This window comes from Ranitomeya imitator, chromosome 10, assembly GCF_032444005.1.
Source record: "Ranitomeya imitator isolate aRanImi1 chromosome 10, aRanImi1.pri, whole genome shotgun sequence".
Taxonomy (NCBI): Eukaryota; Metazoa; Chordata; class Amphibia; order Anura; family Dendrobatidae; genus Ranitomeya; species Ranitomeya imitator.
The window spans coordinates 114,316,048-114,339,981 of record NC_091291.1 but is presented as its reverse complement, the minus strand read 5'-3'; the positions used below and the strand labels follow the sequence as shown (position 1 = coordinate 114,339,981).

Genomic DNA, 23,934 nt, shown 5'->3' with positions numbered 1-23,934 from the left:
CCCCAATCAAGCAACAAATACTCTCATGGAGGGCAAAGGCTATTCCCGTCCTATCTAATATTAAAGCCAACCAAACAGGTGGGTTATATGATGTTCATGCAGACATCTAAGTGGAGGGAATATCAACCTCCACTAAAAAGATGTGACTGTTCATGCAGAGGTCAGGGGTCAAAAGGACACAAGGGTAAATTCGAAACGGTTTGACCTGGGCCTGCTATAAATCCCCATCAATCATAGACATATACAACTGAGCAGAAACTTTCAAACTCCGGTTCACATTCCCCCACAGCACATGGAACACGATTTCAAGACTGTTTATAAAACCCTGTAAACAGAAGATCTTCATTCAGTCCAAGTGGGGTTTGACTGTTCAAATTGAAAATCCATTTAGACTCTCGTCTGAGTAGTTCCAGTGTGATGTCTCCCCCTCTGATGTCTGATGGAACGGATTCCAGACCCACGACCTTGATCCCCTTATTTTGGGAATTATGTGTTGTTAAAAAATGCGAAGCCACCGACGTCAAGGTCTTGCCCTTTTCCAGATCCTTCTTGGCCGTGGTTATATTTGATAGATGTTGTTGTATTCTTCTTTTCAGCTCTTGTGTTGTTTGCCCAACATATGTTTTTGGGCAGGGGCAAACCAGAGCGTACACCAGGTTGCGAGATTTGCAATTGAAATACGATTTTGCCACCAACTGTAATGAAGAGGAGGAAGATGAAAGACACAAGTCACTGCTACCAATAAATGGGCATATATTACAGCCGCCACAGGGAAATGTACCAGTTGGCCTAAACCCTCTACTAAGCCTGGTTACTGGGCGCTTAAAATGGCTGTGGCTCAGACAGTCTTTTAGATTTCTTGGCCTTCTGGCAATTAAACTAGGCTGTTCGGCTATATGTGACCTTAACTTGGGTTCACTGTGTAAAATCCCCCAATATTTTGTAAGGATCCCACGAATTTCCTGCCACTGGTTGTTAAAAGTGGTGATAACTCCTAGTGGCCTTGAAGCAGTGTTTCGTCTCGGCTGTAATAAACTTCCTCTATCCGCCTCCTTAGCCATGCCAAATGCGTTTGCAATTACCTTCCCAGGGTAGCCTCGATTTTTGAAACGTTGGGTCAAGTCCTGTGAGTGTCTTCGGAAATCCTCCTGAGAACTGCAGTTACGCCTTATCCGGTAAAACTGTCCCTTTGGGATACCCTTCTTCAAGTGCTGTGGGTGGAAACTGGAAAAATGTAAAAGGCTATTAACAGCCGTGGGCTTGCGGTACAGCGTGGTGTGAACGTACCCATCCTTAGGATATAGCTTTAAATCCAGGAATTCCACTTCTGTTTGCGAAAAAGAAGACGTCAGCCTAATATTCCACGGGTTCCGATTGAGGGTGTCCACAAACTGATGGCAGTCCTCCAGGGTGCCTGTCCAGAGGAAAAAAATATCATCAATAAAACGATACCATTTGATGACAAATGATGAAAAAACCTCTAGACAGTACACCCTGGTGACCTCCCACCACCCCAAAAACAAATTTGCGTACGAGGGCGCACAACGTGCGCCCATCGCGGTGCCTCTAATTTGTCTGTAAAACACTCGATCAAAGACAAAATAATTTTTGTCCAGAATAAAAGAGAGTAGGTCAAGCAAAAAGGAGTCGTGGTGTCTATCACCTGTGGTGTTCTTGTCCAGGAAAAAGGCGACTGCTTGTGTCCCCAGGTCATGGCCAATGCAGGTATAAAGGGATTCAACATCTAGTGTGACAAGCCAAGTGCCAGATGGAACCCTTAGATTTTGCAATTGTTGAATCAGGAAGGTTGAATCCCTGACGTACGAGTCTAAAGATGAGACAAAAGGTTGTAGAAAGAAGTCCACGTACGTACAGGGCCGTTCTAAAAGGCCCCCCAACCCTGACACAATGGGCCTACCTGGGGGCTTCTCAACTGATTTATGAACTTTTGGGATAAGATAAAATGTTGGTACCCTGGGGTGGCGGTTGGTCATAAAGTCCCTTTCACGCTTGTTGATGATATTGAGCGTGAATGCCGAATCCAGAAGGCGATCCAATTTGGACCTAAACACATCAGTGGGATCTGATGGTAGAACCTGGTAACATTCAGAGTTAGACAATTGCAATTTAGCCTCATTAACATATAGTTCAGTGGGCCAAATCACCAGATTCCCCCCCTTATCGGCCTCTCGGATGACAAAATCCTGATTTGAGCCAAGCCCTATAATGGCTTTCTGTTCTGCCTTATTCAAATTCCTTCCCTTAATTGGGTCTACTTTTAGACTTTGAACCTCACGACTCACTGCATTGAAAAAGCTTTGCAGAGCTGGAAAGAGAGACAGGGAGGGTGTAGCCTGCGAGGGTAACCTACCAGGGAATTGCCTCTTTTTGGGATGTCCAGTTTCACTTTCTTCAAGTAAATCAAGGAGGTCTCTAAAAACTTCTCGTTCATCAGTGGGTAGGCCATCCAAAATTGAGGGTTGGTGGTATAGTAATTTAAAGGCCAGCTGTCTACAAAAAAGGTACACATCTTTAATTAAAATGAATTTATCCAAGCCATTGGTTGGGCAAAAGGAGAGCCCCTTCTCCAATACTGAAACCTCTACGTCAGAAAGGATGTAAGATGACAAATTAATAATAGATAGCTTACCGGAGTCCGAGGGGTTAGTCCTTGAAGTAGAGGTAATTAGCGCTTCTGGTTCTGTCTTGTCTCCCGCCTGTATTTGGGAGACCAGGCTCTGTAGTTCTTGTTGCGTCTTTTTCGGACTGTATCTCCTCCTACGGCCCCTCCTGTTGTGCCTTCTACCTCGCTTTGCTCCGACGATAAAAAATCGCTTGATGTGAGCTCCTGTAAAGTTGCCACATTTCCCTCTGTTGGTAGATTCAAATTGGCACCCCGTCTGTTTCCTTTGTGCACCCACTTATAAGCTCGTCCGTTCTTAAAGTCCTGCTGATCTCGTTTAAATTTGTGTCTCTTGCCTCCTATAATTTCTTTTTCAAATTTATCAATAATATTCTTAAGCTGACCCTGGAATGGCTCAACCACGGTTTTATCAAATGTTTCTAATTTACTTTCAATACTCTTAATTTTATCTTTAGTTACAGACAGGAACTCCTGATCATGTTCAATAAGCAAATCTATCAAAATATTTGAACATTTAAACAAACCCTGTTCCCATACCTTCTGGAAGCCCTCACTTGCTTCCCATGCCGGAAAGATCTGAACTCTAAGTCCTCTGGGTACCAGACCCACCTTCTTATATTCTTCCAATGTTTTTAAATTCCACCACGTCTTGGTGATGGACTTATGAAGTCCAATTAACTCATTAGAAATCCCCTGAAAATCCATATCCTTAATAACACTGCCACCAGACCCAGCAGGGTCTTCCTCAAAAATATTGCTCATTTGGCTATTCCATGCCGCCTCTCTCGCTGCCAAATCCATGCCTAAATGAATAGATATTCAGATAGTACCCAAACGGGAAATCACATACAATAACCAAATGTGTGCCACACCCAGAAGATGCAAGGAGAAAAAAGCTCCTGCATATAAGCAAACCACCTAGTAACTAAAGCGGGGGCACCACATATGGACCGGGGATCCAACCAAGTCTATATAATACTAAACCAAAGAAACAAGACAAGAAATAGACCATAAATGGGGATCACCCAAGGCAATGGATTGAATATGCAAAAAATATACAATCTTTATTGAAATAATATATAAGGACATACAAAACACCACAAAGAGCACACAAATTTAAAAACATTTAAAAATGGTCACACATAGGACCTATATACATATACACTCGGCTCACAATAGAACCCTCCCCCTTGTACGACACCACCCACACCCTGATAATGATGTTGAGCTAATAGTGTATGCAATATGGGACATCTGCATGAACAGCACCAAACAAATCTTGGGGCAATAATATTGCCCAAAACAAGATGGATACCAGCGACCAAATACCTAACATCAACAGGCTAATTTATGGCATGAGTGAACAGATGTATGTGGATGTATTTAACAATATAGGAGCAACATGAACGGAAATCATATCACACCGACATGTGTGCAAAGAATAGATTGGGTTCTAGACCACAATGATGACAGAAAACATTGCCCACTATAATATATAACAATATATGATCACTAGATGGACTATATAGCAGTTCCACTAATCCATGTGCCGTATGGATTGTGCCGTTTGGATTGGCCCTAGACTGTTACGTCTATAGGGCTTTATGGTAACTTCTGTGGCAACAGCAGAACGTAGGTAGGAGGGGTGATTGAGCCTCAGGGCTCATCTGCTGACGCGGCTGAGCCCGACTTCTGGTTGCGTCCAGAGAGTCCCATGATAACGGCAACAACTGCATGACGATTGTTGGGGATCAGTCCTCAACATAGACATGCTGGTATAGTGCCGTGGTAACGACTTGTAGATCTAAGGGTCTGTGGGCACATGTGCGGTAACGCCCCTTGGCTGCCGCACACAACCGGTAACCATGGGTACAAGACCGGAAGTGTTACGGCAGCCAGTAGGAGGAGTCTTCTGTGTTGTACGCGGCGGATGAGTGAGAGACGGCCGCGCCCTCAGGGCACTCTGGCACTTGCAGTGCGTGAACTAGGACTAAGGTAGGAGGAGTGGTGGAGTCTTGCAAAACTTATTGGTTGTGTGCTTTTGTGCAGCACCGCCCCTGAAATCTCTGTATGTGGTTGCCTCGTTTGAGCAGCACAGCTGCAGCTGCGTAAAAAAGCAATCATTAGACTTGATAAGGACGCCGAACCTCTACAGGAGCTACCCCTGACGAAGCCACTGGTGTGGCGACACGCGTCGGGTCTCTGCTCCTCCTGTCGGCACCCCCCTAACTGCATTCGGGGCTCTAACAGCACTTGGGTTTGCCTACCAGCTTTATGCCATTTGGCTATTGATAGTCCTATATTTCAACAGGTTTTCTATGCGCCTTATCACAGGGGTCTATGGCATGTTATGTTTTAGGTTTTTTTTTGATTAGTGGAACTGCTATATAGTCCATCTAGTGATCATATATTGTTATATATTATAGTGGGCAATGTTTTCTGTCATCATTGTGGTCTAGAACCCAATCTATTCTTTGCACACATGTCGGTGTGATATGATTTCCGTTCATGTTGCTCCTATATTGTTAAATACATCCACATACATCTGTTCACTCATGTCATAAATTAGCCTGTTGATGTTAGGTATTTGGTCGCTGGTATCCATCTTGTTTTGGGCAATATTATTGCCCCAAGATTTGTTTGGTGCTGTTCATGCAGATGTCCCATATTGCATACACTATTAGCTCAACATCATTATCAGGGTGTGGGTGGTGTCGTACAAGGGGGAGGGTTCTATTGTGAGCCGAGTGTATATGTATATAGGTCCTATGTGTGACCATTTTTAAATGTTTTTAAATTTGTGTGCTCTTTGTGGTGTTTTGTATGTCCTTATATATTATTTCAATAAAGATTGTATATTTTTTGCATATTCAATCCATTGCCTTGGGTGATCCCCATTTATGGTCTATTTCTTGTCTTGTTTCTTTGGTTTAGTATTATATAGACTTGGTTGGATCCCCGGTCCATATGTGGTGCCCCCGCTTTAGTTACTAGGTGGTTTGCTTATATGCAGGAGCTTTTTTCTCCTTGCATCTTCTGGGTGTGGCACACATTTGGTTATTGTATGTGATTTCCCGTTTGGGTACTATCTGAATATCTATTCATTTAGGCATGGATTTGGCAGCGAGAGAGGCGGCATGGAATAGCCAAATGAGCAATATTTTTGAGGAAGACCCTGCTGGGTCTGGTGGCAGTGTTATTAAGGATATGGATTTTCAGGGGATTTCTAATGAGTTAATTGGACTTCATAAGTCCATCACCAAGACGTGGTGGAATTTAAAAACATTGGAAGAATATAAGAAGGTGGGTCTGGTACCCAGAGGACTTAGAGTTCAGATCTTTCCGGCATGGGAAGCAAGTGAGGGCTTCCAGAAGGTATGGGAACAGGGATTGTTTAAATGTTCAAATATTTTGATAGATTTGCTTATTGAACATGATCAGGAGTTCCTGTCTGTAACTAAAGATAAAATTAAGAGTATTGAAAGTAAATTAGAAACATTTGATAAAACCGTGGTTGAGCCATTCCAGGGTCAGCTTAAGAATATTATTGATAAATTTGAAAAAGAAATTATAGGAGGCAAGAGACACAAATTTAAACGAGATCAGCAGGACTTTAAGAACGGACGAGCTTATAAGTGGGTGCACAAAGGAAACAGACGGGGTGCCAATTTGAATCTACCAACAGAGGGAAATGTGGCAACTTTACAGGAGCTCACATCAAGCGATTTTTTATCGTCGGAGCAAAGCGAGGTAGAAGGCACAACAGGAGGGGCCGTAGGAGGAGATACAGTCCGAAAAAGACGCAACAAGAACTACAGAGCCTGGTCTCCCAAATACAGGCGGGAGACAAGACAGAACCAGAAGCGCTAATTACCTCTACTTCAAGGACTAACCCCTCGGACTCCGGTAAACTATCTATTATTAATTTGTCATCTTACATCCTTTCTGATGTAGAGGTTTCAGTATTGGAGAAGGGGCTCTCCTTTTGCCCAACCAATGGCTTGGATAAATTCATTTTAATTAAAGATGTGTACCTTTTTTGTAGACAGCTGGCCTTTAAATTACTATACCACCAACCCTCAATTTTGGATGGCCTACCCACTGATGAACGAGAAGTTTTTAGAGACCTCCTTGATTTACTTGAAGAAAGTGAAACTGGACATCCCAAAAAGAGGCAATTCCCTGGTAGGTTACCCTCGCAGGCTACACCCTCCCTGTCTCTCTTTCCAGCTCTGCAAAGCTTTTTCAATGCAGTGAGTCGTGAGGTTCAAAGTCTAAAAGTAGACCCAATTAAGGGAAGGAATTTGAGTAAGGCAGAACAGAAAGCCATTATAGGGCTTGGCTCAAATCGGGATTTTGTCATCCGAGAGGCCGATAAGGGGGGGAATCTGGTGATTTGGCCCACTGAACTATATGTTAATGAGGCTAAATTGCAATTGTCTAACTCTGAATGTTACCAGGTTCTACCATCAGATCCCACTGATGTGTTTAGGTCCAAATTGGATCGCCTTCTGGATTCGGCATTCACGCTCAATATCATCAACAAGCGTGAAAGGGACTTTATGACCAACCGCCACCCCAGGGTACCAACATTTTATTTTATCCCAAAAGTTCATAAATCAGTTGAGAAGCCCCCAGGTAGGCCCATTGTGTCAGGGTTGGGGGGCCTTTTAGAACGGCCCTGTACGTACGTGGACTTCTTTCTACAACCTTTTGTCTCATCTTTAGACTCGTACGTCAGGGATTCAACCTTCCTGATTCAACAATTGCAAAATCTAAGGGTTCCATCTGGCACTTGGCTTGTCACACTAGATGTTGAATCCCTTTATACCTGCATTGGCCATGACCTGGGGACACAAGCAGTCGCCTTTTTCCTGGACAAGAACACCACAGGTGATAGACACCACGACTCCTTTTTGCTTGACCTACTCTCTTTTATTCTGGACAAAAATTATTTTGTCTTTGATCGAGTGTTTTACAGACAAATTAGAGGCACCGCGATGGGCGCACGTTGTGCGCCCTCGTACGCAAATTTGTTTTTGGGGTGGTGGGAGGTCACCAGGGTGTACTGTCTAGAGGTTTTTTCATCATTTGTCATCAAATGGTATCATTTTATTGATGATATTTTTTTCCTCTGGACAGGCACCCTGGAGGACTGCCATCAGTTTGTGGACACCCTCAATCGGAACCCGTGGAATATTAGGCTGACGTCTTCTTTTTCGCAAACAGAAGTGGAATTCCTGGATTTAAAGCTATATCCTAAGGATGGGTACGTTCACACCACGCTGTACCGCAAGCCCACGGCTGTTAATAGCCTTTTACATTTTTCCAGTTTCCACCCACAGCACTTGAAGAAGGGTATCCCAAAGGGACAGTTTTACCGGATAAGGCGTAACTGCAGTTCTCAGGAGGATTTCCGAAGACACTCACAGGACTTGACCCAACGTTTCAAAAATCGAGGCTACCCTGGGAAGGTAATTGCAAACGCATTTGGCATGGCTAAGGAGGCGGATAGAGGAAGTTTATTACAGCCGAGACGAAACACTGCTTCAAGGCCACTAGGAGTTATCACCACTTTTAACAACCAGTGGCAGGAAATTCGTGGGATCCTTACAAAATATTGGGGGATTTTACACAGTGAACCCAAGTTAAGGTCACATATAGCCGAACAGCCTAGTTTAATTGCCAGAAGGCCAAGAAATCTAAAAGACTGTCTGAGCCACAGCCATTTTAAGCGCCCAGTAACCAGGCTTAATAGAGGGTTTAGGCCAACTGGTACATTTCCCTGTGGCGGCTGTAATATATGCCCATTTATTGGTAGCAGTGACTTGTGTCTTTCATCTTCCTCCTCTTCATTACAGTTGGTGGCAAAATCGTATTTCAATTGCAAATCTCGCAACCTGGTGTACGCTCTGGTTTGCCCCTGCCCAAAAACATATGTTGGGCAAACAACACAAGAGCTGAAAAGAAGAATACAACAACATCTATCAAATATAACCACGGCCAAGAAGGATCTGGAAAAGGGCAAGACCTTGACGTCGGTGGCTTCGCATTTTTTAACAACACATAATTCCCAAAATAAGGGGATCAAGGTCGTGGGTCTGGAATCCGTTCCATCAGACATCAGAGGGGGAGACATCACACTGGAACTACTCAGACGAGAGTCTAAATGGATTTTCAATTTGAACAGTCAAACCCCACTTGGACTGAATGAAGATCTTCTGTTTACAGGGTTTTATAAACAGTCTTGAAATCGTGTTCCATGTGCTGTGGGGGAATGTGAACCGGAGTTTGAAAGTTTCTGCTCAGTTGTATATGTCTATGATTGATGGGGATTTATAGCAGGCCCAGGTCAAACCGTTTCGAATTTACCCTTGTGTCCTTTTGACCCCTGACCTCTGCATGAACAGTCACATCTTTTTAGTGGAGGTTGATATTCCCTCCACTTAGATGTCTGCATGAACATCATATAACCCACCTGTTTGGTGGCTTTAATATTAGATAGGACGGGAATAGCCTTTGCCCTCCATGAGAGTATTTGTTGCTTGATTGGGGGGATCTTTGGGGCCGTGTATGTCCTCTTACTATCCGGTGGTTGTGCTCTTTATTAAATTTGAGTCTCGTGTAGGAATAGGTTCGTTTATTTCTTTTATGGTAATTGGAGGGTTTATTATGGCTCGTGTCCGAGAGGGCCTCAGTTGTATCCTGGGAGACTTGTGCTCTCGCTAAATGAGCCTTCACCGGGTTTTTCCACTCGTTCTTTGAAATATTTGGTGTTAGTACTATACCTACCAAGATCCATGCGTGGTGCTGTGGGTCATCTGATTCATAAAATATGGCATGTTGACCCGAATGTACCTATGGGGCAAAAATGAGGGGTCATCCCCCCAAATATACGTGGGTTGGAAGCCTGATGGGGGCTGTATTAACCATAATTTTGAAACATATATGTGTATAATTTTTGATTAGCAGGCTTTCTCTCTTATATACATGGGTGTCTATGAGTCCAGTGTCTATCATATTATATCTTTTTGACAATGTATAAGGTAAATTTATATAACGATAAGTAGGGATGCTTTCCTTGTACAGTAGCATGTTGCCACGGTATCGTGATAGAGATTATCAGGTTTGGCTAAACCTGAATGTAACTCGTGGACGCAGGTAATGAAGCGCTCCACAACTGTCACACACGGCCGGTAGCTATGGTCACCAAATCGGCTGTGTGATGACGGATAGTAGGAGGAGCCCTTTCTCATGTGCCGTATGGATTGTGCCGTTTGGATTGGCCCTAGACTGTTACGTCTATAGGGCTTTATGGTAACTTCTGTGGCAACAGCAGAACGTAGGTAGGAGGGGTGATTGAGCCTCAGGGCTCATCTGCTGACGCGGCTGAGCCTGACTTCTGGTTGCGTCCAGAGAGTCCCATGATAACGGCAACAACTGCATGACGATTGTTGGGGATCAGTCCTCAACATAGACATGCTGGTAAAGTGCCGTGGTAACGACTTGTAGATCTAAGGGTCTGTGGGCACATGTGCGGTAACGCCCCTTGGCTGCCGCACACAACCGGTAACCATGGGTACAAGACCGGAAGTGTTACGGCAGCCAGTAGGAGGAGTCTTCTGTGTTGTACGCGGCGGATGAGTGAGAGACGGCCGCGCCCTCAGGGCACTCTGGCACTTGCAGTGCGTGAACTAGGACTAAGGTAGGAGGAGTGGTGGAGTCTTGCAAAACTTATTGGTTGTGTGCTTTTGTGCAGCACCGCCCCTGAAATCTCTGTATGTGGTTGCCTCGTTTGAGCAGCACAGCTGCAGCTGCGTAAAAAAGCAATCATTAGACTTGATAAGGACGCCGAACCTCTACAGGAGCTACCCCTGACGAAGCCACTGGTGTGGCGACACGCGTCGGGTCTCTGCTCCTCCTGTCGGCACCCCCCTAACTGCATTCGGGGCTCTAACAGCACTTGGGTTTGCCTACCAGCTTTATGCCATTTGGCTATTGATAGTCCTATATTTCAACAGGTTTTCTATGCGCCTTATCACAGGGGTCTATGGCATGTTATGTTTTAGGTTTTTTTTTGATTAGTGGAACTGCTATATAGTCCATCTAGTGATCATATATTGTTATATATTATAGTGGGCAATGTTTTCTGTCATCATTGTGGTCTAGAACCCAATCTATTCTTTGCACACATGTCGGTGTGATATGATTTCCGTTCATGTTGCTCCTATATTGTTAAATACATCCACATACATCTGTTCACTCATGTCATAAATTAGCCTGTTGATGTTAGGTATTTGGTCGCTGGTATCCATCTTGTTTTGGGCAATATTATTGCCCCAAGATTTGTTTGGTGCTGTTCATGCAGATGTCCCATATTGCATACACTATTAGCTCAACATCATTATCAGGGTGTGGGTGGTGTCGTACAAGGGGGAGGGTTCTATTGTGAGCCGAGTGTATATGTATATAGGTCCTATGTGTGACCATTTTTAAATGTTTTTAAATTTGTGTGCTCTTTGTGGTGTTTTGTATGTCTTTATATATTATTTCAATAAAGATTGTATATTTTTTGCATATTCAATCCATTGCCTTGGGTGATCCCCATTTATGGTCTATTTCTTGTCTTGTTTCTTTGGTTTAGTATTATATAGACTTGGTTGGATCCCCGGTCCATATGTGGTGCCCCCGCTTTAGTTACTAGGCGCCTTCTAAATAAGATCACGGTTAAATTTCAGTACCCCTTGCCGCTGTTATCTGATTTGTTTGCTCGGATTAAGGGGGCTAGTTGGTTCACCAAGATAGATCTTCGTGGTGCGTATAATCTAGTGCGTATTAAGCGAGGCGATGAATGGAAAACTGCATTTAATACGCCCGAGGGCCATTTTGAGTACCTAGTAATGCCATTCGGACTTGCCATTGCTCCATCAGTGTTTCAGTCCTTTATGCATGACATCTTCCGAGAGTACCTGGATAAATTCCTGATTGTATACTTGGATGATATTTTGGTCTTCTCGGATGATTGGGAGTCGCATGTGAAGCAGGTCAGAACGGTGTTTCAGGTCCTGCGTGCTAATTCTTTGTTTGTGAAGGGATCAAAGTGTCTCTTTGGTGTTCAGAAGGTTTCATTTTTGGGGTTCATTTTTTCCCCTTCTACTATCGAGATGGACCCTGTTAAGGTCCAAGCCATCCATGATTGGACTCAGCCGACATCTCTGAAAAGTCTGCAAAAGTTCCTGGGCTTTGCTAATTTTTATCGTCGCTTCATCTGCAATTTTTCTAGTATTGCTAAACCATTGACCGATTTGACCAAGAAGGGTGCTGATGTGGTCAATTGGTCTTCTGCTGCTGTGGAAGCTTTTCAGGAGTTGAAGCCTCGTTTTACTTCTGCCCCTGTGTTGTGTCAACCAGATGTTTCGCTTCCATTCCAGGTCGAGGTTGATGCTTCTGAGATTGGAGCAGGGGCTGTTTTGTCGCAGAGAAGTTCTGGTTGTTCGGTGAGGAAACCATGCGCCTTCTTTTCCAGGAAGTTTTCGCCTGCTGAGCGAAATTATGATGTTGGCAATCGAGAGTTGCTGGCCATGAAGTGGGCATTCGAGGAGTGGCGTCATTGGCTTGAAGGAGCTAAGCATCGCGTGGTGGTCTTGACTGATCATAAGAACTTGACTTATCTCGAGTCTGCCAAGCGGTTGAATCCTAGACAGGCTCGTTGGTCGCTGTTTTTTGCCCGTTTTGACTTTGTGGTTTCGTACCTTCCGGGCTCTAAAAATGTGAAGGCGGATGCCCTGTCTAGGAGTTTTGTGCCCGACTCTCCGGGTTTATCTGAGCCGGCGGGTATTCTCAAAGAGGGAGTAATTGTGTCTGCCATCTCCCCTGATTTGCGGCGGGTGCTGCAAAAATTTCAGGCTAGTAAACCTGATCGTTGCCCAGCGGAGAAACTGTTTGTCCCTGATAGGTGGACGAATAAAGTTATCTCTGAGGTTCATTGTTCGGTGTTGGCTTGTCATCCTGGAATCTTTGGTACCAGAGAGTTAGTGGCTAGATCCTTTTGGTGGCCGTCTCTGTCGCGGGATGTGCATTCTTTTGTGCAGTCCTGTGGGATTTGTGCTCGGGCTAAGCCCTGCTGTTCTCGTGCCAGTGGGTTGCTTTTGCCCTTGCCGGTCCCGAAGAGGCCTTGGACACATATCTCTATGGATTTTATTTCTGATCCTCCCGTTTCTCAAAAGATGTCAGTCATTTGGGTGGTCTGTGATCGCTTCTCTAAGATGGTAAATTTGGTACCCTTGTCTAAATTACCTTCCTCCTCTGATTTGGTGCCATTGTTCTTCCAGCATGTGGTTCGTTTACATGGCATTCCAGAGAATATCGTTTCTGACAGAGGTTCCCAGTTTGTTTCAAGGTTTTGGCGAGCCTTTTGTGCTAGGATGGGCATTGACTTGTCTTTTTCCTCGGCTTTCCATCCTCAGACTAATGGCCAGACCGAACGAACCAATCAGACCTTGGAAACATATCTGAGATGCTTTGTTTCTGTTGATCAGGATGACTGGGTGTCCTTTTTGCCTTTGGCTGAGTTCGCTCTTAATAATCGGGCCAGCTCGGCTACCTTGGTTTCGCCGTTTTTCTGCAACTCTGGGTTCCATCCTCGTTTCTCTTCAGGGCAGGTTGAGTCTTCGGACTGTCCTGGTGTGGATACTGTGGTGGACAGGTTGCAGCAGATTTGGACTCATGTAGTGGACAATTTGACCTTGTCCCAGGAGAAGGCTCAACGTTTCGCTAATCGCAGATGCTGTGTGGGTCCCCGACTTCGTGTTGGGGATTTGGTTTGGTTGTCTTCTCGTCATATTCCTATGAAGGTTTCCTCTCCTAAGTTTAAACCTCGTTTCATTGGTCCGTATAGGATTTCTGAGGTTCTTAATCCTGTGTCTTTTCGTTTGACCCTTCCTGATTCTTTCTCCATCCATAACGTATTCCATAGGTCATTGTTGCGGAGATACGTGGCACCTATGGTTCCATCTGTTGATCCTCCTGCCCCGGTTTTGGTGGAGGGGGAGTTGGAGTATATTGTGGAGAAGATTTTGGATTCTCGTGTTTCAAGACGGAAACTCCAGTATCTGGTTAAGTGGAAGGGTTATGCTCAGGAAGATAATTCCTGGGTCTTTGCCTCTGATGTCCATGCTCCCGATCTTGTTCGTGCCTTTCATATGGCTCATCCTGGTCGTCCTGGGGGCTCTGGTGAGGGTTCGGTGACCCCTCCTCAAGGGGGGGTACTGTTGTGAATTCTGTGGCAGAGCTCCCTCCTGTGGTCACAAGTGGTACTTCGACTGATTCTCTCTATGAGCTTCCGTTGGTGGAGGAGAGTGGTACTGCGGCTTCTGGGTTTCCTTCCTCAGGTGATGTGGTGGAGTCGTTGGGTGCTGCTCTGTTTGACTCCACCTGGTGCTTTGATCCTGGCCTCCAGTCAATGTTCTAGTATAGGACTTGCTTCCTCCTGGATCGTTCCTGTGGCCTGCTGCTCTGCATAGCTAAGTTCCGCTTTTGTTATTTTTGTTTGCTGTTTTTTTCTGTCCAGCTTGCTTTGTTGGTTTTCCTGCTTGCTGGAAGCTCTGGGACGCAGAGGGTGTACCTCCGTGCCGTTAGTCGGTACGGAGGGTCTTTTTGCCCCCTTTGCGTGGTTGTTTGTAGGGTTTTGTGTTGACCGTAGGGTTGCCTTTCCTGTCCTCGCTCTGTTCGTAAAGTCGGGCCTCGCTTTGCTGAATCTATTTCATCTCTACGTTTGTCTTTTCATCTTACTCACGGTCATTGTATGTGGGGGGCTGCCTTTTCCTTTGGGGTATTTCTCTGAGGCAAGGTAGGCTTATTTTCTATCTTCAGGCTAGTTAGTTTCTCAGGCTGTGCCGAGTTGCATAGGCAGAGTTAGGCGCAATCCACGGCTGCTTCTGGTGTGGTTGGAGGGGATTGGGGATTGCGGTCAGCGGAGTTCCCACATCTCAGAGCTCGTTCTATGTTTTTGGGTTATTGTCAGGTCACTGTATGTGCTCTGACTTCAATGTCCATTGTGGTACTGAATTACCGAATCAGAACAGTATATACTCTGAGGCAAATTGTGTTTTGATCACATGATACTTTTTATACATGTTGTCCTACTCCAAGCTGTTCAGGCTTGAGAGCCAACTACCAATTAAGTAAATCAGGTGATGTGCATCTCTGTAATGAGGAGGGGTGTTGTCTAATGACATCAAAACCCTATATAAGGTGTGCTTAATTATTAGGCAACTTCCTTTCCTTTGGCATCATGGGTCAGAAGAGAGATTTGATGGGCTCTGAAAAGTCCAAAATTGTGAGATGTCTTGCAGAGAGATGCAGCAGTCTTGAAATCGCCAAACTTTTGAAGCGTGATCACCAAACAATCAAGCGTTTCATGGCAAATAGCCAACAGGGTCGCAAGAAGCGTGTTGGGCAAAAAAGGCGCAAAATAACTGACCATGAATTGAGGAAAATCATGCATGAAGCTGCCAAGATGCCATATGCCACCAGTTTTGCCATATTTCAGAGCTGCAACGTTACTAGAGTAACAAAAAGCACAAGATGTGCAATACTCAGGGACATGGCCAAGGTAAGGAAGGCTGAAAAACGACCACCTTTGAACAAGAAACATAAGATAAAGCGTCAAGACTGGGCCAAGAAATATCTTAAGGTCCATCCGAATAGAAAAGAAAACTAATAGTCAGGCTTGTCGCACTCTGTACATCTGCACCCCCGGCCGTGAAGAGTTTTATGTAAGCTAATAAAGTTCGTGGAAGGATCGGTGAGTGCTGCCTTTTCTTTTCTATTCGGATGGACTTTGTGATGTGTTTTGGCTGAAGCACCCAAGATCACACTCCCATCGCAGGTGAGCAGGAGTGATTTCCCCACTGAGGGGTGGTGCGGTCAGCTGCGTTTCTCATAGATCGACAAGAAATATCTTAAGACTGACTTTTCAAAGGTTTTATAGAGTGATGAGATGAGAGTGACTTTTGATGGGCCAGATGGATGGGCTAGAGGCTGGATCAGTAAAGGGCAGAGAGCTCCACTCCAACTCAGACGCCAGCAAGGTGGAGGTAGGGTACTGGTATGGGCTGGTATCATCAAAGATGAACTTGTGGGACCTTTTCGGTTTGAGGATGGATGGAAGCTCAACTCCCAGACCTACTGCCAGTTTCTGGAAGACAACTTCTTCATTCAAGCAGTGGTACAGGAAGAAGTTGGTACCAATCAAGAAAAACATGATTTTCATGCAGGACAATGCTCCATCACATGCCTCCAACTACTCCACAGTGTGGCTGGCCAGTAAAGGTCTCAAAGAAGAAAAAATAATGACATGGCCCCCTTGTTCACCTTACTTGAACCCCATAGAGAACCTGTAGTCCCTCATAAAATGTGAGATCTACTGGGAGGGAAAACAGTCCACCTCTCGGAACAGTGTCTGGAGGCTGTGGTGGCTGCTGCACGCAATGTTGATCGTAAACAGATCAAGCAACTGACAGAATCTATGGATGGAGGCTGCTGAGTGTCATCATAAAGAAAGGTGGCTTCATTGGTCACTAATTTTGGGGGGTTTTATTTTTTCATGTCAGAAATGTTTATTTCTAAATTTTGTGCATTTATATTGGGTTGCCTGGTGAAAATAAACTAGTGAGATGGGAATATATTTGGTTTTTATTAAGTTGCCTAATAATTCTGCACAGTAATAGTTACCTGCACAAACAGATATCCTCCTAAGATAGCCAAATCTAAAAAAAAAACCACCCAACTTCCAAAAATATTGAGCTTTGATATTTATGAGTCTTTTGGGTTGAACGAGAACATAGTTGTTGATCAATAATAAAAATAATGCTCTAAAATACAACTCGCCTAATAATTCTACACACAGTGTAAGACCAAGGTACAGGGAAATTTTCACTCATGTAATTTAAGCTTTTTATAATTGTGGCACGTTTTATTATGGATCCGTTGCAAAATCTGGCAACGTTAGACCGAAAAGTTTTTTCAGCCTTCAATATAAAAAGTTATTTTATAACATCTATAATTTCTTTACACTTTCTTTTCGTTTTAGTGTTTCCATTCCCGCTTTCTCCAAAACAAAAAGATATATAATCTAATTTCATGAAGTTCCCGTGGACGTTTTCTATTTGTAACCTTGCGATAATTTTCTATCTCTTTCTCCATACAAAGCAGTAGGCTCCGGTGAAGACCAGCAATGCGGCTACAAATCATTGCATCCAATTACCACGGCTTAGTAAATCTGACTCTTAAAATAAAAAGAACCCTGAACAGGCGTCGAACAAGTAACCTAGCTCTAGATAGCCAGTGGTTAGTTGTAAACTCTCCTCTGAATGCTGAGGGGAGAAGAAAAAAAAATCAATTCTCCTTTATTACAAGGACTTCAGATTATCTGATTTGACTCTGATGTCCACTGTAAAGGAATGACTTTGTGTTTGATGCCAGACGAGACCCATATCATTATTAGAAAACCCTATAGGCAACACCGATGTCTTCGTAATAGGTTCCCTGACTCTGCTTGATGAGAACAAAATGGACGCCCCGGGCTCATTCCGATACAACTAGAAATTGCTGCCATGTAATATGCGCACGAGCCAGCACGTTGTCCAATATCACCTACTGTTTAAGCCTTAATCAAATCTACACAGCTGAGTCAAATATACACGGCTGAAAAAAAAAAGTTTTCAATGTTTTTTTTTATACTTTTTATCTCTGTGATCTAAATTCTCGCATTGCCAATGAACGTTTGATGGGAAAAATATTTTCCTCTGCATAATATATGTTAATAAAGTGGACTGAGAATTGACCTTTTCTGTCTCGCCACGCTGGACTAATTATTAGTATTATTATGCAGATAGTGTTGCATCTTACTTGTGTTGGGCAGATGAAAAGTTGAATATTTATGCAAACATTCTAAAAAAAAAAATACTGTAGCAGGAGGTATTGAATAAGTCATAAGCAATCTATGGAAATACATAATCATGGCATCATTACTGTGTAACTGGCGCATGGGATAGAATAAAAGAGATATTCTTGGAGGCTCCTATAGGAAGAATTGGCGACAGCATTTGGGACAGATGATATACATGCATATATATATATATATATATATATATATATATATATATATATATATACATATATATATAGATATACACATATACAGTATATAAATATATACAGTGGTGTTCAAAAGTCCTTCATAGGATAAATTGATTGATTTTTCAAGTTTTAAACGTTTTCTGTTGAATATTTTCGATGCTAATATGACATATTATATATGGTTTTGTTCAGAATACAATTTTGCATTCTTTCCCTGTAATATTTTTAGCTTTTGAAGCAGTTTTGCCTGAAATTGCAACAATATGGGAATTGAAAGCAGAACTAAACATTGTACAGCTTCAGATCCAAAATTAGCCAATCACAGATGAGGTTCTTGTGACCATCATAACCGGGATATGGCAGCCAATTACATTGCATTACATTGCATCACATCTGCTGCTTTGTTTGTTTGTTTTATCTGTTGGTCTATCTAGTGAATCATACTGTAGAGTTTTATGATGGGGCCTTCAGATTTTTGCCAGCGGAGGATCATGTGCGAGTTGTGGTGCTACATGAAGAGGGTTATACTGGCCCCCAGATCGCAAGGAAGGTCGGCTGTAATCAGAGTACAGTCGTAAGAATTTTGCAGAAACATAAGCAGCTTGGATTCACCCAGGACAGGCCCAGATCTGGTCGGCCCAGAAAGTCAACTAAAAGGGAGGTGTTGTGAATTCTGTTGTCGAGCTCCCTCCTGTGGTCGTGAATTGTACTTCGGCGAGTTCTGTCTATGGACTCCCTCTGGTGGCTGTGAGTGGAGCTGCTGCTTCTGAGGTTCCTTACACAGGTGACGTGGTTTATCCTGTGGTTGGCTGCTCTATTTAACTCCACTCAGATCGTTACTCCATGCCAGCTGTCAATGTTCCTGCATTGGTTCAGTTCGCTCTTGGATCTTTCTGGTGACCTGTCTACTCCAGCAGAAGCTAAGTTCCTGATAGTTATTATTTGTTCATTGTTTCCTTGTCCAGCTGGTTATCATGATTTTGTCTTGCTAGCTGGAAGCTCTGGGATGCAGAGTGGCATCTCCGCACCGTTAGTCGGTGCGGAGGTCTTTTTGCACACACTGCTTCCTTTACCTTTGGGGAATTTCTCTGAGGCAAGGTAGGCTTTATTTTCTATCTCTAGGGCTAGCTAACTCTTAGGCTGTGAAGAGGCATCTAGGGAGAGTCAGGAACGCTCCACGGCTATTTCTAGTGTGTGTGATAGGATTAAGGGTTGCGGTCAGCAGAGCTCTCACATCCCAGAGCTTGTCTTGTGTCAGTTTAACTATCAGGTCGTGCCGGGTGCTCCTAACCACCAGGTCATAACAGTACAGCTGGCCCAAAGTATTAATGCATCTCAACAGAGGGATAAGAGAAGTTCTGAGACCATTTTTTTTTTCTTTGCACTGTGTTTTGTCTTTCTTTTCTCCTAGACCTTTGGGTGGTTCAGGACACAGGTGTAGATATGGACATTCAAGGTCTGTCCTCTTGTGTGGATCATCTCACTGCAAGGGTACAAAACATTCAAGATTTTGTGGTTCAGAATCCGATGTTAGAGCCTAGAATTCCTATTCCTGATTTATTTTCTGGGGATAGATCTAAGTTCTTGAATTTCAAAAATAATTGTAAACTGTTTCTAGCTTTGAAACCCCGCTCCTCTGGTGACCCCGTCCAACAAGTAAAAATCATTATTTCTTTGTTGCGTGGTGACCCTCAAGACTGGGCATTTTCCCTTGCGCCAGGAGATTCTGCATTGCGTGATGTTGATGCGTTTTTTCTGGCGCTTGGATTGCTTTATGATGAACCAAATTCAGTGGATCAGGCAGAGAAAATCTTGCTGACTTTGTGTCAGGGTCAGGATGAAGTGGAGGTGTACTGTCAGAAGTTTAGAAAGTGGTCTGTGCTTACTCAGTGGAATGACTGTGCCCTGGCGGCAATTTTCAGAAAGGGTCTTTCTGAAGCCCTTAAGGATGTCATGGTGGGATTTCCCACGCCTGCTGGTCTGAATGAGCCTATGTCCTTGGCCATTCAGATCGATCGGCGCTTGCGTGAGCGCAAAGCTGTGCACCATTTGGCGGTATTCTCTGAGCATAGGCCTGAGCCTATGCAGTGTGATAGGACTTTGACCAGAGCTGAACGGCAAGAACACAGACGTCGGAATGGGCTGTGTTGTTACTGTGGTGAATCCACTCATGCTATCTCCGATTGTCCTAAGCGCACTAAGCGGTTCGCTAGGTCTGCCACCATTGGTACGGTACAGTCTAAATTTCTTTTGTCCATTACTCTGATTTGCTCTCTGTCGTCCTATTCTGTTATGGCATTTGTGGATTCAGGCGCTGCCCTGAATTTGATGGACTTGGAGTTTGCCAGGCGCTGCGGTTTTTTCTTGGAGCCCTTGCAGTATCCTATTCCATTGAGAGGAATTGATGCTACGCCTTTGGCCAAGAATAAGCCTCAGTACTGGACTCAATTGACCATGTGCATGGCTCCTGCACATCAGGAGGATATTCGCTTTTTGGTGTTGCATAATCTGCATGATGTGGTCGTTTTGGGGTTGCCATGGCTACAGGTCCATAATCCAGTGTTGGATTGGAAATCTATGTCTGTGTCCGGCTGGGGTTGTCAGGGGGTACATGGTGATGTTCCATTGTTGTCAATTTCGCCTTCCACTCCTTCTGAAGTCCCTGAGTTTTTATCAGATTACCGGGATGTATTTGAAGAGCCCAAATCCGGTGCCCTACCTCCTCATAGGGATTGCGATTGTGCTATTAATTTGATTCCTGGTAGTAAGTTTCCTAAGGGCCGACTGTTTAATTTATCTGTGCCAGAGCACGCCGCTATGCGGAGTTATATAAAGGAATCCTTGGAGAAGGGTCATATTCGCCCGTCGTCGTCACCATTGGGAGCAGGGTTCTTTTTTGTGGCCAAGAAGGATGGTTCTTTGAGACCTTGTATTGATTACCGCCTTCTTAATAAGATCACTGTAAAATTTCAGTATCATTTGCCGCTGCTGTCTGATTTGTTTGCTCGGATTAAGGGGGCTAGTTGGTTCACCAAGATAGATCTTCGAGGGGCGTATAATCTTGTGCGAATTAAACAGGGCGATGAATGGAAAACAGCATTTAATACGCCCGAGGGCCATTTTGAGTACCTGGTTATGCCATTCTGGATTTCTAATGCTCCATCTGTGTTTCAGTCCTTTATGCATGACATCTTCCGAGAGTACCTGGATAGATTCATGATTGTATATTTGGATGACATTTTGGTCTTTTCGGATGATTGGGAGTCTCATGTGAAGCAGGTCAGAATGGGGTTCCAGGTCCTTCGTGCGAATTCCTTGTTTGTGAAGGGGTCAAAGTGTCTCTTTGGAGTTCAGAAGGTTTCATTTTTGGGTTTCATTTTTTCCCCTTCTACTATCGAGATGGACCCTGTTAAAGTTCAGGCCATTTATGATTGGACTCAGCCGACATCTGTGAAGAGCCTGCAGAAGTTCCTGGGCTTTGCTAATTTTTACCGTCGCTTCATCGCTAATTTTTCTAGTATTGCTAAACCGTTGACTGATTTGACCAAGAAAGGTGCTGATGTGGTCAATTGGTCCTCTGCGGCTGTAGAGGCTTTTTAGGAGTTGAAGCGTTGTTTTTCTTCTGCCCCTGTGTTGTGCCAGCCAGATGTTTCGCTCCCGTTTCAGGTCAAGGTTGATGCTTCTGAGATTGGAGCAGGGGCTGTTTTGTCGCAAAGAAGTTCTGATGGATCGGTGATGAAACCATGTGCCTTCTTTTCTAGAAAATTCTCGCCTGCTGAGCGCAATTATGATGTTGGCAATCGAGAGCTGTTGGCCATGAAGTGGGCATTCGAGGAGTGGCGACATTGGCTTGAAGGAGCTAAACATCGCGTGGTGGTCTTGACGGATCACAAGAATTTGACTTATCTCGAGTCTGCCAAACGGTTGAATCCTAGACAGGCTCGATGGTTGCTCTTTTTCTCCCGTTTTGATTTTGTGGTTTCATACCTTCCGGGATCTAAGAATGTGAAGGCTGATGCCCTGTCAAGGAGTTTTGTACCTGACTCTCCGGGTGTTCCGGAGCCGGCGGGTGTTCTTAAAGAGGGGGTAATTTTGTCTGCCATCTCCCCTGATTTGCGGCGCGTGCTACAGAAGTTTCAGGCTGATAGACCTGACCGTTGTCCAACGGAGAAACTGTTTGATCCTGATAGATGGACTAGTAGAGTTATCTCTGAGGTTCATTGTTCGGTGTTGGCTGGTCATCCTGGAATCTTTGGTACCAGAGATTTGGTGGCTAGATCCTTTTGGTGGCCTTCTTTGTCACGGGATGTGCGTTCTTTTGTGCAGTCCTGTGGGACTTGTGCTCGGGCTAAGCCCTGCTGTTCTCGTGCCAGTGGGTTGCTTTTGCCCTTGCCGGTCCCGAAGAGGCCCTGGACGCATATTTCCATGGATTTTATTTCTGATCTCCCTGTTTCTCAAAGGATGTCGGTCATTTGGGTGGTTTGTGATCGCTTCTCTAAGATGGTCCATTTGGTACCCTTGTCTAAATTGCCTTCCTCCTCTGATTTAGTGCCATTATTTTTCCAGCATGTGGTTCGTTTGCATGGCATTCCGGAGAACATCGTCTCGGACAGAGGTTCCCAGTTTGTTTCGAGGTTTTGGCGGTCCTTTTGTGCTAAGATGGGCATTGATTTGTCTTTTTCTTCGGCTTTCCATCCTCAGACTAATGGCCAATCCGAACGAACTAATCAGACTTTGGAAACATATCTGAGATGCTTTGTTTCTGCTGATCAGGATGATTGGGTGTCCTTCTTGCCTTTGGCTGAGTTCGCCCTTAATAATCGGGCCAGCTCGGCTACTTTGGTTTCTCCTTTTTTCTGTAATTCTGGTTTCCATCCTTGTTTCTCTTCAGGGCAGGTTGAGCCTTCAGACTGTCCTGGTGTGGATACTGTGGTGGACAGGTTGCAGCAAATTTGGACTCATGTGGTGGACAATTTGACATTGTCCCAGGAGAGGGCTCAACGTTTCGCTAACCGCCGGCGCTGTGTTGGTCCCCGACTTCGTGTTGGGGATTTGGTTTGGTTGTCATCTCATCATGTTCCTATGAGGGTTTCCTCTCCTAAGTTTAAGCCTCGTTTCATTGGGCCATATAAGATTTCTGAAGTTCTTAATCCTGTGTCATTTCGTTTGGACCTTCCAGCTTCTTTTGACATCCATAATGTGTTCCATAGGTCGTTGTTGCTGAGATACGTGACGCCTATGGTTCCCTCCGTTGATCCTCCTGCCCCGGTGTTGGTTGAGGGGGAGTTGGAGTATGTGGTGGAGAAGATTTTGGATTCTCGTGTTTCGAGACGGAAACTCCAGTACCTGGTCAAGTGGAAGGGTTATGGTCAGGAAGATAATTCCTGGGTTTTTGCCTCTGATGTTCACGCTGCCGATCTAGTTCGTGCCTTTCATTTGGCTCATCCTGATCGGCCTGGGGGCTCTGGTGAGGGTTCGGTGACCCCTCCTCAAGGGGGGGGTACTGTTGTGAATTCTGTTGTCGAGCTCCCTCCTGTGGTCGTGAATGGTACTTCGGCGAGTTCTGTCTAGGGACTCCCTCTGGTGGCTGTGATTGGAGCTGCTGCTTCTGAGGTTCCTTACACAGGTGACGTGGTTTATCCTGTGGTTGGCTGCTCTATTTAACTCCACTCAGATCGTTACTCCATGCCAGCTGTCAATGTTCCTGCATTGGTTCAGTTCGCTCTTGGATCTTTCTGGTGACCTGTCTATTCCAGCAGAAGCTAAGTTCCTGCTAGTTATTATTTGTTCATTGTTTCCTTGTCCAGCTGGATATCATGATTTTGTCTTGCTAGCTGGAAGCTCTGGGATGCAGAGTGGCATCTCCGCACCGTTAGTCGGTGCGGAGGTCTTTTTGCACACTCTGCGTGGTCTTTTGTAGTTTTTTGTGCTGACCGCAAAGATACCTTTCCTATCCTCTGTCTGTTTAGCAAGTCTGGCCTCCCTTTGCTGAAATCTGTTTCATTTCTATGTTTGTGACTTTATCTTTACTCACAGTCAATATATGTGGGGGGCTTCCTTTACCTTTGGGGAATTTCTCTGAGGCAAGGTAGGCTTTATTTTCTATCTCTAGGGCTAGCTAGGTCTTAGGCTGTGAAGAGGCGTCTAGG

The 23,934-nt window shown here is 44.5% G+C and overlaps 1 long non-coding RNA gene across 1 annotated transcript; it reads right to left on the bottom strand.

Annotated features, from left to right (window-relative positions):
- Positions 1 to 288: 288 nt before the first annotated feature.
- LOC138652137 (uncharacterized) lies at positions 289 to 1,404 on the bottom strand. Its single transcript, XR_011315580.1, has 3 exons — positions 1,288 to 1,404; positions 1,083 to 1,211; positions 289 to 695 (listed from the first exon to the last, which is right to left on the bottom strand). It is a non-coding gene; the product is annotated as an uncharacterized lncRNA (long non-coding RNA).
- Between the last annotated feature and the right edge of the window lie 22,530 nt (positions 1,405 to 23,934).